This window comes from Acomys minous (assembly GCF_964271855.1).
Source record: "Acomys minous genome assembly, chromosome: 14".
Lineage (NCBI taxonomy): Eukaryota > Metazoa > Chordata > Mammalia > Rodentia > Muridae > Acomys > Acomys minous.
The window spans coordinates 101,213,735-101,229,258 of record NC_140496.1 but is presented as its reverse complement, the minus strand read 5'-3'; the positions used below and the strand labels follow the sequence as shown (position 1 = coordinate 101,229,258).

General features: G+C 41.6%; 1 long non-coding RNA gene across 6 annotated transcripts in view; it reads right to left on the bottom strand.

Annotated features, from left to right (window-relative positions):
- Positions 1-4,893: 4,893 nt before the first annotated feature.
- The window catches only part of LOC311582957, a 30,097-nt gene continuing 19,466 nt past the window's right edge, over positions 4,894-15,524 (bottom strand). For 3 of the 6 annotated variants that reach the window (XR_014774324.1, XR_014774325.1, XR_014774327.1), the window contains 3 exons: positions 11,821-11,896; positions 6,902-7,099; positions 4,894-6,489 (listed from right to left, as the gene is read on the bottom strand). This is a non-coding gene — a long non-coding RNA (uncharacterized lncRNA). The remainder of the gene's footprint in view (positions 6,490-6,901; positions 7,100-11,820; positions 11,897-15,524) is intronic. The other 3 variants (XR_014774326.1, XR_014774329.1, XR_014774328.1) reach the window with 2 other exon arrangements.

The following is a 15,524-nucleotide window of genomic DNA, read 5'->3' as shown; positions in this document are numbered from 1 at the left end:
GGTGGAACCGACAGCAGGGGGTCACTCTCTGCTCACACATTTAACAGACAGAGCAGAGTGGTTTGCAAGTCAGATGCTGAGGGGAGCAATGGAAATTCAGTCACAGCAAAAAAAAAGATCAACAGCCATGCAAATTCTGGAGCAGCCAGATGGACAGTTGGGTCACAGGTCATCAAATCAGTCATACAATGCCATATAAAGCAGCAGGCTGGCACTAACAAGGAAGACCCACCTGGCAGACTGGTAGACTGGCATACAGGCATACAAGAAATAGTCTAGCTACCTAGGAAGAGCCTGAGAGTTGGTGAGAAAGAGAAAACAGGATTTCACCCCAAACCCTATTGGCTTTGTCAAGCTCCTGATATGAGCATCTCTCATTTGTGTTGAGAGTGTGCCCACAAAGAATAAGTGTAACCTCCCATCTGGAATCTTACGTATATACTAGGCGTTCACTTCCTAAACACAGATGTTGCATCTTGGCTCATTAACATTCTACACCCAGAGAGAATCAGGCAGATACCCCAGCCATAAGCAAGATCCTGTTCTGCAATCCAGATGTGATAGAAAGCGTAAAGAAAAAGAAAACAACAACAACAACAACAACTCTTTCAAATTACTTACTGTCAGACATTTGCTCAAAGCAGTGAGGGGAATGACAGATATACTTTCTAAAGATCCCCAGTCCTGGGAACCTAAAATTCACATTTTTGTTCTTTCTCTCTGTCCATACTTCCTCAGCCAAAGCCTTCCCCTCTTCTTTTCTCCCAGTGTGTATCAGTAGGGATTGGCCATATTAAATGCCCACTGCTATAGGAGAAGATGCGGGTCTGACCTGGAGACCAGCAGACTTGGCACACTGCGCTTCCAAGTGAGAAGCTTGGCACACTAAGCCCCTGAAGCCAGATCACTGAATTCTGAAGTAGAGTAGGCAGGAGCTGGTCTGCACTCTGCATGTCTCCTTTCATGTGCTCCTTCTGCACAGGTACCCTGGCAGTGTGAGTGCTCACTGAGGTAATGTTCAAATCAATCCCAGCTGACAGGCTACTATATAAGTGGTTGCTCATTCCACTAAAATCAGGGAGAAGCCAAGGCTGTCCTCTCTCTCCATATCTACTTGATATGGTACTTGAAGTTCTGGCTAGAGCATTAAGGCAACAGAAGATCAAGGGGATACAAATTGGAAAGGAAGAAGTCAAAATATTTGTTATTTGCAGATAATATAATAGTATACATAAGTGACATAAAAAATACCACCAGGGAACTCCTACAGATGATAAACACTTTCAGCATAAGTAGCTGTATACAAAGTAAACTAAAATAAAAAATCAATATTCATCCTATATACAAATGACAAATGAACTGGGGAAAAATCAGGGAAATAACACCCTTCATAATGACCTCAAATAATATAAAATATCTTGGGGTAACTTTACCCAAGCAAGTGAAAGACGTGTATGACACAAACTTCAAGCTTTAAAGAGAGAAACTGAAGAAAATATAAGAAGATGGAAAGACTTCCCATGCTCATGGATCTGTAAATTTAACTTAGTAAAATTGGCCATCCTACCAAAAGCAATCTACAGATTCAAGGCAATAGCAACCAAAATTTCAACACAATTCTTTACAGGCCTTAAAAGAAAAGTTCTTAACTTCATGTGGAAAAACAAAAACCCAGAAGAGCAAAAACAATTTGAATAAAAAGAGATGTTGGAGGTAGTACTGTCTCTGATTTCAAGCTGTACCGCAGAGCTATAGTCATAAAAACCTCATGGTATTGACATAAAAATAGACACATTAATCAATCTAATTATATTGAAGAGACAAACATAACGCCACACATCTATGAACACCTGATTTTTTTAATAAGAAGCCAGAAATACAAACTAAGAAAGAAAGAAAGAAAGAAAGAAAGAAAGAAAGAAAGAAAGAAAGAAAGAAATCACCTTCAATAATGCAAGTGACAGCTCATGCTGGTGAGGATGTGGGGCAAGGGGACCACTCTTCCATTGCTGGTAGGAATGTGAAGTTGTACAGCCACTATGGAAATCAGGGTGGCGTTTTCTCAGAAAGTTGGGAATTGATCTACTTCAAGATCTAGCTATATCATTCTTGGACATATACCCTAACGATGCTCTATCCTACCAAAATGGCACTTCTTTAACTATGTTTACTGTGGCTATTTTCACAACAGCCCAAAACTGGAAACAACTTAGATGTCCCTCAACTGGAGTGGGTAAAGAAAATGCAGAATACTTACACAATGAAGTATTCCTCAGCGGTTAATGAAATAACATCATAAATTTTGCAGGCAAATGGATGCAACTAGCAAAAAAAAAATCATCCAGCATGAGATAACCCAGAACCAGAAAGAGAAATATGGTATATATTCACTTACAAGTGGACATTAGCTGTTAGGTAAGTGATAATCAAGCTACTGTCCACAGACCTAGAGAGGCTGGGCAAAGAGGAGGTTTATAGGGTGGAGGCACCGATTTCCTGGAAAGGGAAAAAGAATAGATTCTGTAGGTGGACTGGGGTGAGATGGAGGTGGGAAGACTAAGGTGAGGGTGGAGGGAGAGAGTACAGGGAGAGAGAAAAAGAAAATATGTAAAATTTTTTTGCTTTTTTGGTTTTCCAAGACAGGGTTTCTCTGTGCAGCCTTGGCTGTCTTGGACTCACTTTGTAGACCAGGCTGGCCTTAAACTCACAGCGATCTGCCTGCCTCTGCCTCCCAAGTGCTGGGATTAAAGGCGTGCGCTACCACGCCTGGCAGTATAATTTTTTTAAAAAAGTTGTTTCTCATGTGCAATAAAGTAGACACTGTTCCATAAAACCATATGGAGAGTGGTTCATCTTCTGCTCTTTTTTGACACACAGGAATTGATGTCTTGTTGAGGGACACATCAGTAATGGTGGCACACTGCCTCAACACCGTTAGCATACAAAACATTTGGGGTTTCTACTCAGGTGTGGGGCTGTGAGACCGCCAAGTAGTATGACTCTACCATCTGATTCTAAAATGAAAGAAAAATGAGAGGAAACTATGGCTCTGACTTTTGAAGCTTTCTTCCTCAACAGGACCCAGAGTAATACAAAAGATGGTTAAAATTCATCTACAACCATGTTCAGAAAGGGGGGTTTCTAGCCAAGGTTGGTGGCCTCTTCAAATTCTGATTTTTGCCCCTGCCCCTGCTTTGCTCTGTGCAAGGCAGAAAAAGGCAGAGAGGAGTTCACACTGAACATGTGGAATGACTGATTGTCTGCTGATGAGCTCCCCTCAGGCTCTCTGAAGAAGGTTTCCATTGTAAATGCACTATTTTGCAGAGACTTGAAGGCTTCTAATGGCACTTCATAAATATGCTTGTAGCAATTAAAAGTTAAAATAGCAGACACCCCATTTGGCTTCTTGGAGACTAGTTTCAAAGTTTCCAAAGCTCAGAGGGTCTTTCTGGGTAAAAACTAGAGCTAGGACTTCAATCTACCCACGTGCCTCTATGTCAACCTTGATACACACCCCTTGAGAACATATGTAAAGGCATACTCATGTGATGTGATAAAAAAGAACATGAGAGATACTGTATAAGACCTTATTTTAGCCCTTCTACTAAAACTTCAAGGGACTTGAGCAAACCACAAACAGTACCAATTTCTCATGCTTATCATTAGACATTGAAATGCACCATGACTGCAATGGTCTATTTTTATAGTTATAGATATAGGTGAGTATACTAATATTATATACAATAGATGTCTGGACAGGTGCGTGCATCAACCCAAAGGGTCATAACAATGAGAGTGACTCTCAAATGCTAGAGCATAGAACCATGCCTGTCTTCTTTACATCTCGTCCCAATGCATACAACCCAACACCGGGCATAAACCTAGGAGTTGGATGGATGTACACATACACAGATGTGAAGATGGATACATGGAAGCACAGAACAATGAGGGATGACTGAGAGTCGATGGATGTGCTCTGAAAGGTGAAGGATGGGCATGACTATGGAACAGTATCTAGGCAACGGAGTACAACAAATGGATACATTGACAAAAAAGAACCTGGGATTAAGACCTTCACTGCCTCAAGAATCATGTGTCACGCACATGACACCTTCTTCCATCCGTGCATGCCAGTGTGCATGAATTGTGCACACACACATAGCAAACTTTTGTCCTAGGAGCTTGAGTAATATGGCCACCGTATAGTGCAATCTTTCCTGCAAGTATCTCCTTTATATCAGCTTTAGGGAGGAGTTCATATTAATTCTTTTGTCTTACCACCTCAGTCCCCTCTAAACATTCTGAAAACGTGAGATGAGCACATCCAAGGTCATCCAGTCAAATTCAATGTGGGCTTAAGGAGGTCTACTCAGATCTCTTTGTGCAGCTCATGTTTAAATAACAGCCGCTTGACGGCGTAGGCATGAGAAGAGATCAGACTTTGTTTGCAGGTACCTGACTTCATTCATCCAGTCACTCATTTACCAGTTCTTTCAGCAGATGAGAAGGGAGACTCTGCTGTACCCTGAAGCCTATGGCGGAGAGTGGGAGGATGCAGCAGTGGGTGACACATTGCAGTGACGCCAATCTGCCCTATCCTTAGCCTTGTCCAGAGAGAGAATGCAATCAGACATCTCAATTTTCTTTCCTCACCTCTGGGATACATTTCCCTTCTACATGCTTTTTAGAGGCACTAGTGCATAAAGACAAAGGTGGGCCTTTTACAGATCCTTTCACATCCTCACTATCTGTCCTTCTCTCATAGTCAGGAAAGTTCTACACATACACTGGCTTCTGATGCAGTTTGCCAAAAGTCACACATACACATGAGTCTTTTTTAAAAACTTTTATTTTATTACACATGTATAAAACAAACTACATACAGCAGGGAGCACCATGTGACAATCATGAGAATAATGAGTTCTATACATGTTAAATTCATAGTGAATTGGCCATCTGCATTCGACTCGTTTGAAATAAGTGTCTTTCCTGTCTTGTTGGATCTAAATTTCTGAATGAGATTCAATATCTATTCTATCTCAACTCTAATACCTTAACTTCTTTATCTTGACCTAAAATGATCTTGTCCCCTAACCAAGAAAACTTGGTTGTAAAACTATACTATCTTGTCTTCGATGCTCCTCAGAGACTTGAGAAGGAATAAGACTTAAATTCCTGAATGAACCAGCAGTGCAGGTTAGCAGCTTCCAAAAAGAGTCTTTATCCTGTCGCACTGTAATGAAGGTAGTAACGAGCTCAAAATGTAAGTTTGAAAAATCCAGAGTCTAATGGTGAACAAGGCTATCTGATCCTTCAGAATTTAGCCAAGACTAAGCTGTAACAAAAACAGAGTAGAAGTTGAGAATATCTTAATATCCAGGCGCTCAGAGGATTTCTTCTAAAGCTATGCTGTTTACCCACTTAATACCATTGGTGATTCAAAATCAATGTAATACAAGCATTCACCAGAAACATGCCAAACACCCAACAGGAGATGTCGGGCCAGTGACACCTTCACTAATAAGGGATGACAATGAACAAGGAGTAAAACAGGCGTTAGGATCTGCAGACACTGTCACCCGAAGCATGTGGCCTCCCCTCCTTGGAGATGGTGCCGTTTTATCAGCAGAGGGAAATCAAAGGAAAAGGAGAATAATTCTAAGGTGTTCTTCCAGATGAGTAACCTAGAATAACACTGCTCAGCTGAGGATTGAAATGGAGAGCTGGGAAGGTCTTCTAGGGATGCTCGGCCCAGGACTGTAATTACTGATACCCACCAGCAAGATTAGCCTCAAGAATAAGAAGTGCCCACTCTGTGTGGGAGCCATGCTCCATGTGGGAGCCACGCTCTGTGTAGAAGCCACACTCTGTATGGGAGCCACACTCTGTGTGAGACATGCTCTATGTGAGAGATACGCTCTAGGTGGGAGCCACGCTCTGTGTGGAAGCCACACTCCGTATGGGAGCCACACTCTGTGTGAGACATGCTCTATGTGAGAGATACGCTCTAGGTGGGAGCCACGCTCTGCGTGGAAGCCAAGCCATCTTCTCATTTGCATGTTGCTCTCTCTGAGCCTTACCTGCTTGCCCTTTGAGTTAACAAGAATGCACACTGAAAGCCAAACACTACAGGACTCCAGGTCTTGGCACTGGCCAGCCCATTGGTCTGTAATGCTTTACTTCCAGAATGCCCAAGCTTGGCTCATTTCTTCAAATCTTGCTTCACTGGGAAGAGACCTTCCCTTCTGCCTTCTGTAACTGAGCAGCCTCAGTTACCTTTTCCAGAATCTTCTTTTCTTTCTGATACTTTTCAGCCTCCTCTGTCCATAGTTTCTTATCTGTGTCCCCAACTGGCTGGCGATTTTGCATGAAACAAGAGCTTTTTCTACATAGCCAGGTCCTTGACCCAAAGACCAGTGACCGGATTGAGCTCTGCTTGATGGAATGAATGGCTTTTGTAACGTCAAGGAAGGTAAAGTGCAACATCACCTGCAACAACAGCAAGTTGTGTATAAATAATTCTGGCAAAGTAGGAAGGAAATCTTGGTCTGGGTTTTATCATCCACAAAGTACAACAGTGACTTTGACATGCATTCTTGTGCTCCATATTTGACCACCTCCCCTTGGTGGGGAGGCCTGGTGGCACTCAAAAAAAGAATAAGCAGGCTACCAAGACAAGACTTGATAGCCTATGACCATATAGTGGGGGAGGAGGTCCCCCTCAGTCATAGACCTAAGGGAAGGGAATAGGGTGAAAGTGGAAGGGAGGGAGGAATGGGAGGATACAAGTGATGGGACGGCAATTGAGTTGCAATCTGAATAAATTAATAATTTTTTTAAATAAAAAAAAAAACAAAAACAAAAAAACAGTGAGGCAAAGAGGTTTGCCTTTGCCAGTTACCTGACTCCATGAGGAGAGACTTTGTCTCATTCTCTTGTCCTGTCACAATGGTCATGGTGACACAGTGATGTATCTGATTGATGACGTAGGACTCAGCTCTCTGCTTCAGTGCTGACTGGACTGTTACAAGAATTTTTCAGGTCTTTCCCAGGCCATCCATTAGTCTCATTAGTCTCTGTGATTCAATCTGGGCGCCTCCTGAAGGATACAGGTTTGCCTTAGCCAATTGTTGCCCATTACTCTAGATGGAGTAGGTTTTATTACAGGTTCTGCCTGTAAAAATATCTAGCATGGGCAGGGTCTAGTGATGAGAGCAGATAATCCAAGCTATTAGGAATGCTGAGTCATGAAGATTACAAATTAAAGGCCCACCTGGGTGACCGAGTAAATTAAAGGTCAGCCTGAGTAATTTAGTGAGATGCCATATCAAAAAAAATTGCAAATTTGGATAGAGATGAAGCTTAGTGACAGTGTTTGTTCAGCCACACGAAGCCCTGGGTCAACCCTGAGAAACACAAGAAGAAAGAGCAGGACAAGGCTCTGCTTCTGCTTCTTCTAGATCCACCCGCCCACCTTTATGAGAAATAAAATGATGCCCTGATTGCCATCTGCATATTCTTTTATCTCAAGTGGTTCAGCGATCCGATGGGGGAAAGAGGGGAATTCTTACTGATTTGCTCACATAACCAAAAAGGGAGATGACTGAAGTCTCCTCCAGAGGGCCACGTATTAAATAGATGTGCACCACCTGGTCTTTCATAAAGTCTGGCTGTATGTTTTCAGTGGGGATATAAATGAGTGAGCTCCTTCCTCGCAGAAGTATAAAGTAGACAGTATAACATCTATATGGGCCCAGAGGAAATTCTACTGTCTCTATCTCTATGCAGCAGTGGAAAGGATCCCTTGGTGAAAGGTGAAGGCTGGGGAAAACACTATAGAGGAATCCATGGCGTTTATAAAGGTTCTTAAGGCACCCTGCAAGGCAGAAGCCTTTGTGTTAAGTAAGTAGATAATACAGAGTTCAATGAATTCATCTACAACAAAATAAAATAAAAGCAAAAACAACAACAAAAACACCATATAGGAAATGGAGACAGTTCCTTACTGCAACTGCAGCAGGCAAAACTAGAGAAGAGAATACAATGATGGATTTATGTCCTGTCTATCTAACCAATATTTCAGGCTTCCAAAAAGGTGCCTTTGAAACCTGTAGTATAGAAATTGTACTCCATTGTTGCTTGGATACATGATGTCTTCCACTGGCTCAGCCTGTGGATACTGGCTTCCTATTTTAGAAGAGTGTAGAACGTTAGGAGTCGGAGCCTAGCAGAGTGAGGAGGCCACTGGTTCCTGGAACTGTCTGCATCCTGAACTGCCATGACAGAAAGAACATTCAATGTGTTCTACAAGTGACATGATCTCAGCTGATCTGCTAGGCATACCCTACCATGATGAACTGAAGCCATCTAAAATCAAGAGCCCAAAGAAGTCATCCTCCATTCAGGCGTTCCTTCTGGGTACAGTGGGTACAGCAAGGTGTTCCTGATGGGTGTTGCCAATGTAGTGACTGGAAAGTACTTTCTGAGTGCTCAATAGTACAGCCGTTTTCCAACTCTGATAAATCCAAACCTGAAAGGATTTATTCTATTTTAAGTGTGTGCATATGTGTGCATGTGTGAGTGCAGACTCCTGTGGAATGCCCTGGAGCTGGAGTTGCAGGCAGTAGGTGCTGGGAGCTGAGTCTGGTCCTCCAGAAGAGCAGTGGACACTCCTAACTACTAAGCCACCTCCCAAGCCCTTAACTTTGCCTCTTCCATATATGACTGCAAACATGTCTTTTAAAATATTTGTTTTGTTTTCTAATTGTGGGGGTGGGGGCAGGGGTTGTACCCATAAGTACAGGAGCCCACAGAGGCCAGAAACGGTCATCAGATTTCCTGGAGCTGGACTTACAGGCATTTCTCTAAATGAACTCAGTGTTCTGCAAGAACAGGATGCGCCAATAACTGCCGAGCCATTTCTCCAGCCGGCTATTGTATATTTCCTTTGTTTTGCATATTATAATTGCCAGTGACTGAGAAAAATCCATAACAGGTAAATCGGGAGAGGTAGAGGGGAGGGTCTCCATACCTGTGTTTCAGATGATGCTAAAGAAACTCAAGACCTGCAGAAGGTGGGCTTCATCATCCATTACAAAGCAAACCAGGGGCAAAGGAGACACTTTCATAAAGAAAAAGGTAGAAACACTTCTAGCATCCAAACGCAAGTTGACTTGATCAAGGAAAGAAAGCTAGAATTTGAGTATCAATTCACATTCTTTTTTCGTCCATCTTTCTACACAAAGCACTCCGTAATCCTGTGAGCTTTTTCCTTATGAAAAACAGAACATTTCTTTATTGTTTGAACACAGGGCTCCCACACGTTAGGCAAGTGCTTTTCCACTGAGCTACATTCTTTCCCTCCCTCCCTCCTTCCCTCTCTCCCTCCCTCCCTCTCCCCACCCCCACCCCCCACTCCCTCTCTTTGCCTCTCTCCATCGCTCCCTCTCCTGGCTGTCTCTTCTTTCTTTCCCTTCATTGCCCCTTCACCTCCCCCTCTCCCTTTCCTCCCTCTCCTTCCCATTAAAGACTAGAAGCTGAAGCTCCTGGTGCTAAATGATTTTCTGGAGAACACATGGGTTTAAAGTAGCAGCGCTTGCCTAGCTCTGTAACGCCTGTTTTCTCAGTCTTGTGTACACTATGGGAAATGCTAGCTTCACAGACCAGTTTAAACACCCAGAGGAGCTCAGTTCCTCTTCCATAGGTGTCCATTTCTCTATGAGTGCTTCTCTAACCAAGGCTGGCCGACATGCTTTAACACTCTCTGTTGAGTCTTAGTACAAATGAGCAATGATACAGAAGGAAAGTGAAAATCAATGCCACTGATTAAGAAACTGTCCTCTAATTTGCTGCTCGACACTCAGCCTTAAAGATTCATGACAGGAAAATCTGTATCTGGCTTGATTGCTTACAGAGAAATTCTTCTTATGGGTGGACAGGCCTTGAAGCTGTGAAGATAACAATAGTGCTTGGCTTTATGACACTTTATTGTGCTCAGCATGGAAATTCTCTTTAAATTTTTAATTGACATGCTATATTTGTGTGGAATAATAGAATAGTTTAATTCATGTGAAAGCTCTCTTATCTTCCAAATTGACTCAACATAAGATGAGTAAAGTCTCTACATCCACTTCACAAAGAACCGAGACACAGAGGATTCAGCAACTTACACTAAGATATCATGACACAAGACCATCGACTCTAGGCACAGCTCTAACTGGACTTTGCTCACTTCCATCTGTGGTCCAGCATCTCATATGGAATAGTTATCAGTCAAATCCCTTTACATCCCTAGCAAAAGGAAAATGCCCAAACTAAAGGTGAAATATAATTTTAAAGTTTTATGACTTCAAAACCTGGTGGAAGTTACGCATATATAAAGCTGGGAGACAGTTTCCTGTTAGTTCTCCATAAGTTTTATAATCGAGACTACTGAAATAAGTTGACAATGGAGAGACTAACCAAGAAAAAAGCTTATGAATCTATCATTTACACAGACACATCATAAATATCGAAAGTAAAAAAAAAAAAAAAAAAACCTCACAACCCAGTGGGAGAAAAATATGCACCTTCCTTACTGGGGAGAGAAAAGGATGATACAGAGCACTCTGGAGTGGGGAAAGTAATGGTTTTAGGGGAGATGACTTGTCCAATGAACAGACTGTGCCATTCACTCTTCCTTCAGAAGGGTCAGTGTCCACTGGATCCACCTGTATAGCTAAGGGAACTTCAGGGGATGGTCTGTCCAACCCCAAGTTTATGGGGTAGCAGAGAGTGGAGTAGGTTACAGAGGCCTTGTTTCCAAGACTGTTTGCTTACATTGAAGTATTAAACATATCAGAGTGATGTATATATCGAAGTATCGCTTTCAGAGCCCTATCAGTGCCCAGTGTTTATTCCTGACACCAGCCCCTAGCTACAGGGATTCCTCAGTGCAGCTCTGAAGGACATCTTGTCCTTACAGCTTCTGTTACAGCCCTATAGTTACGTACTTTGTTATTTTCCTATATCTCCTTGGGCTAGTCTTGGTAACCTTTTCAGTATAACTCTAAGCTTCTATTTAAACACATGTATGTATGTATGTATGTATGTATGTATGTATGTATGTATGTACGTATTTATTTATTTAATGTGTATATGTGTTGTTTCTGTGTGTATCTATGCCACATAAATGTGGGTACCCCCAGAGGCCAGAAAAAGCTGTCAGATTCTGTGGGTGTCGGAAACTGAACGTAAGTTCTTTGGGGGCCATCGCGCCAGCCCAACTTTACTTGGTTGAATGAAAAAGCCTTTTCCTCTTTCTACTCCAACATTTCTTTATATGTCCTTACATAGAGAAGTAACAATTAAATTCCAAATCAAAAGATGGGCACAGAATCCAGATAGCATGCAGTAAGTCGAAGGTTGTGAAAACAATTCTATAATCAACTCTGCTCACGACAAGACAATCTAAAGTAGTAAAATTATTGGGCTGTAGAACTTTGTAATTAATCAGAAACAGCTAACTGACAAACAGGAGCAAAAGATTATAAAAGTCATTCTACTAATAACTTCAATTTGAGATAATTATCTGGAGAGGAAACAAAAAAAATATCATGGACACTTGAGCTAATCAAGTTTTCAGAGTATTTCCTCCTAATGTTAATTCAAGTTTAGTGCTTCATCCTCCTTTATACTTAAAAAAAGAAAGCCAATTGTATGGGCTATATGAAAATTTCTATTGCTTTTAAATTTAAGGACCATGGTGTATTAGTTGTTTTCCTCAATTCTGAGATCAAATATCTAACAGAAGCAACTTAATGAGTGAAGGGATTATCTTGCCTTACAGTTCCACAGGGTAGTTTATCATGGCAGGAGACACAGTAGCAGGAATTTGAGGCAGTTGGTTGCATTGTACCTGCAGACCAGAAGCAGAGAGAGACGAATAAATATGAATGCCTCACATGCTTTCTCACGTAGTCAGCCCATGACCCCAGGCTGTGGAATACTGGGGACTGCAGTCCTGGTACATCTTTGTATGCATGCTAATGTAATCCAGAGTGCCCCACCCTCCCTAAGAGACTCTAGATTCTTTGAAGTTGATAATATTTGTCATCAGACACTGATATAGTTTTGTAGTGAACCAGTGAACAAATTAAATGAAACAACATACATAAAGATGGAGCAAGGGTGGTGGGGGGGCGACTAGGCAGTAAGTAAAAAGGATATTTTGAAGGAACCAGAAATTAGGAAGAACAAAGAACAATGTAATAAAATTTCAGGAGAAAACACTAGGTCAAGGGAAGCTAGGAAGAATTTCTTAAGAGTCCCACTTCTGATACCCTATGGGCATATACAGGGGGAGGAGGTCCCCCTCAGTCACAGTCATAGGGGAGGTGAGTAAGGGGAAAATGAGAGGGAGGGAGGAATGGGAGGATACAAGGATGGGATAACAATTGAGATGTAATATGAATAAATTAATAAAATATTTTTTTTTAAAAAAGAGTCCCACTTCTGACAACCCTTCCTATAATTCTAGGTTCAAAACCATATACAATTTCTTCTACTTTGTCACTTGATTGGTAGACATGTCTAGACTTGTATAAAAGTATACTCATGTTTTCCTTATTTTCTGAAATTTTTAGACACCAGCCTAGGAGCTTATCTAGAAATCATTTGTAACTATCTACGAGTAGAATTTTCTTTCTCTTCTTCCTCCGTACTCACTTTCTCTTTTATTACTTAATGAAGTGGATTTGTTGTTGTTGTTGCTGCTGCTCCTGCTGGAATTTTTGTTTGTTTGTTTGGTTTTGTCTGATTTGGCTTTTTGTACATCGGAAGCCTGGGTCATGCTGTACTGTGAGAACTTTTCCTATCTGAATAACTCATTTTTTTTTCTTTTAAAAGAGATGTGGCCCAAAGTCCCTGGATTTCAGAATATTTTATGAGCAATCTGTGCAACTTAATCAAAGGGAGATGTGGCTTCTCAGAAAGAAGTTACACTCCAGATATCTTTGAAAAATAATGTACTGCACGTTGGATGGGAGAGTCAAGACCCATCTTCTATATAATTTGCCATAAAACTGAAAAGCCTTTGTTTGAAAGGTGGTGATGGCAGGGAACTGAGCCAAACATGGACTCCTTTCAGGAACTGATCTTCTGAAGGTTTATCTACTGAAACAGGCAGAAGTAACAGTGGGGAATGCAGACAGAGAAGGAGGAATCAGCGGTGAGTGGCTGGTTGGGTATAGACAAATATCCAGATGCTGGTGCTGAGGCAGCAGAAGTATTGTAAGAACTGGAAGAGAGGAGAGGAGGATGAAGGAGAGGAGGTGCAGATTAAAGATGCTAATGTACATTTGTCAAGCAATTTGCACGAGGAACAATTCTGACTCCTTTGTCTTTTAATCAAAGCTGATTACAAATCCCACTGAGTGACAAGAGCATCGTAAGTATTATGTGCACATAAATGCTAATATAAAAATCCTTATATTCACGTGTAAAATACCATATAGTGGGTAGCAAAGGGTATCTCTGACATTCAAATATATACACAGCTATATTCAAGTTTAGTCTATTAGTTGGTTAGAAGAAAACATACCGTGCCTGTACAGCCTAGCTTAGAAGGCCTTTGGAAGAATTGGGAGAATGACTAAAAACAAGAGAAACAATAAACAGCCTCTGCTTTGACAGTAAGAGCTGAAGAGGTAGAGTCTCATGGAGAAATCTCTGGAGAAGACGGTGATACTGCCAACTCTGGAATAAAATGGCTATGCCCTTGGCACAACTCTGATCCATGTAAACTTCACTGTCCTCCCTCATAAAATAGTAAAGACGCTCCCCCCTGTTAACACACAGTGGGATAACGATCATCAACATTTTATTAATGCAGCATCAAGGATTAAACAGAATTTGGGATCTTAAGAAGAACTTGACATTAAAGTCACCTCCGATGTTTGCAAGAAAAGATGACTATGTTGTGTACTGCAATTGTATGACAGGGACGTTCTGGGCATTTGTTTGCAGAGGTAAATCACATTTAAGGAATGTATTTCTTAGACTCTTTAGGTCTGTGTCATCTATAGTCTATCAGCAATACTACGAGCAAACGAGGGAATAAGCTGCAGTCAGCCAGAATTTCCCCCCATGTTACCTTAAGGAGGTTCTTCGGGATTATTTTTCCTGTTCAATGTGAAAAAAAAAAATACAGAGCCATCTACAGAGATGTTTGGATGCAAAATATTTATCCTCCAGGAAATTTTATAGCCTCTTTTTCTGCCCATCTTCTTCCCATCATGCAGGCCTCCTCACTGCCTCTTCCATTAGCGCCCCCACCCGTACTCAGCCACCATTTATTAAAAAGAATCAGCTATGATATGGATTGAGAATTAAATGGACCACTGTGTAAGTAGCTGCAAGTTTAATGGGAAAGATGAAAAAGCTGGAAATCAATACAAGTGTATGATAATGCATTCATGAAACAGATTTGTCTTCCCTCCCGAAGAATTCACTAAAGGCTGGTATGAGACTGGCTGCTTTTCTGCTTTGGGCTTTTTATAAGAAAGGCCAAACCACCCAAAGCACTATGTGAGAAACTACCTCCCAATTAAGCGATGGGATCTGTGTTATAAGTGTGCAATTCTTCTTCTAAAATAGCACAGGAATGTTTGCCCTCAAGGATGTGGTCAAGAAAGTAGCCTTAGACCCTGACCATCACCTTGCAAAGAACAATCTATTGGCAGGCTACTGGTTCCACTTGAAAGGTCACTTCACCCCAAGTGCAGCTTCTAAACCTTTCCATAACAGCATTGTAGTGGTTTATGTATCTGTAGCGATCCTGACTCATTGACAATACCAATTATACCAGAGAGAGCAGAGCTGGAATTTCATAGTCATAGAGGAGGAACCCCTGAGACTCTCTGAACAATGAATTCCATCACTCCATAGCTTCATGGTCACATTTGTAATTTACTGTCAATGAGACAGGCCCAGATGTACAACCATCGATGGTTTTCTCTATTCCACTGTCTGCAGCCCCTCACAAAACCCACCACTGTTGATTCTTCTGCACTCCTGTGGCCTGTAGGATCAATTTTCTTAACAAATATATTTTATTACGACCTTATTATCCGAGAGTGCACTTATCTAAACAATAGGAAAAGAAGATTAAAGAATACAATAATGAAACTGTAAGGATATCAGTTCCGAGGAACAATTCTGGCACAATTAGCAGGATTTCTTTTGCTGGAGCCTGGAGCAACCAGAACCTGGAACCTCACCTGGAGCCTGGAGCCCCGAAGCCTTCCCTCGAGCGGTTCTCTCTAGGAGCATCTTGAAGTGGAGTGATGGAAAGTCAAAACTATCCCAAGTCTCCAAAGGCCCCGCCTCTTGTATTTGGCTCACATTTATACCTCCTCTTAGAAGTTGTTTAAGGATATTTTTCAGCTGCTTAATAACCAATCTCTCCCACATGGTGGTTCAACTTCTAAGGGGATAAATATCACCTGCTCTCTCACAAGTCTTTTTCTCATCCCCCACTTGTGATC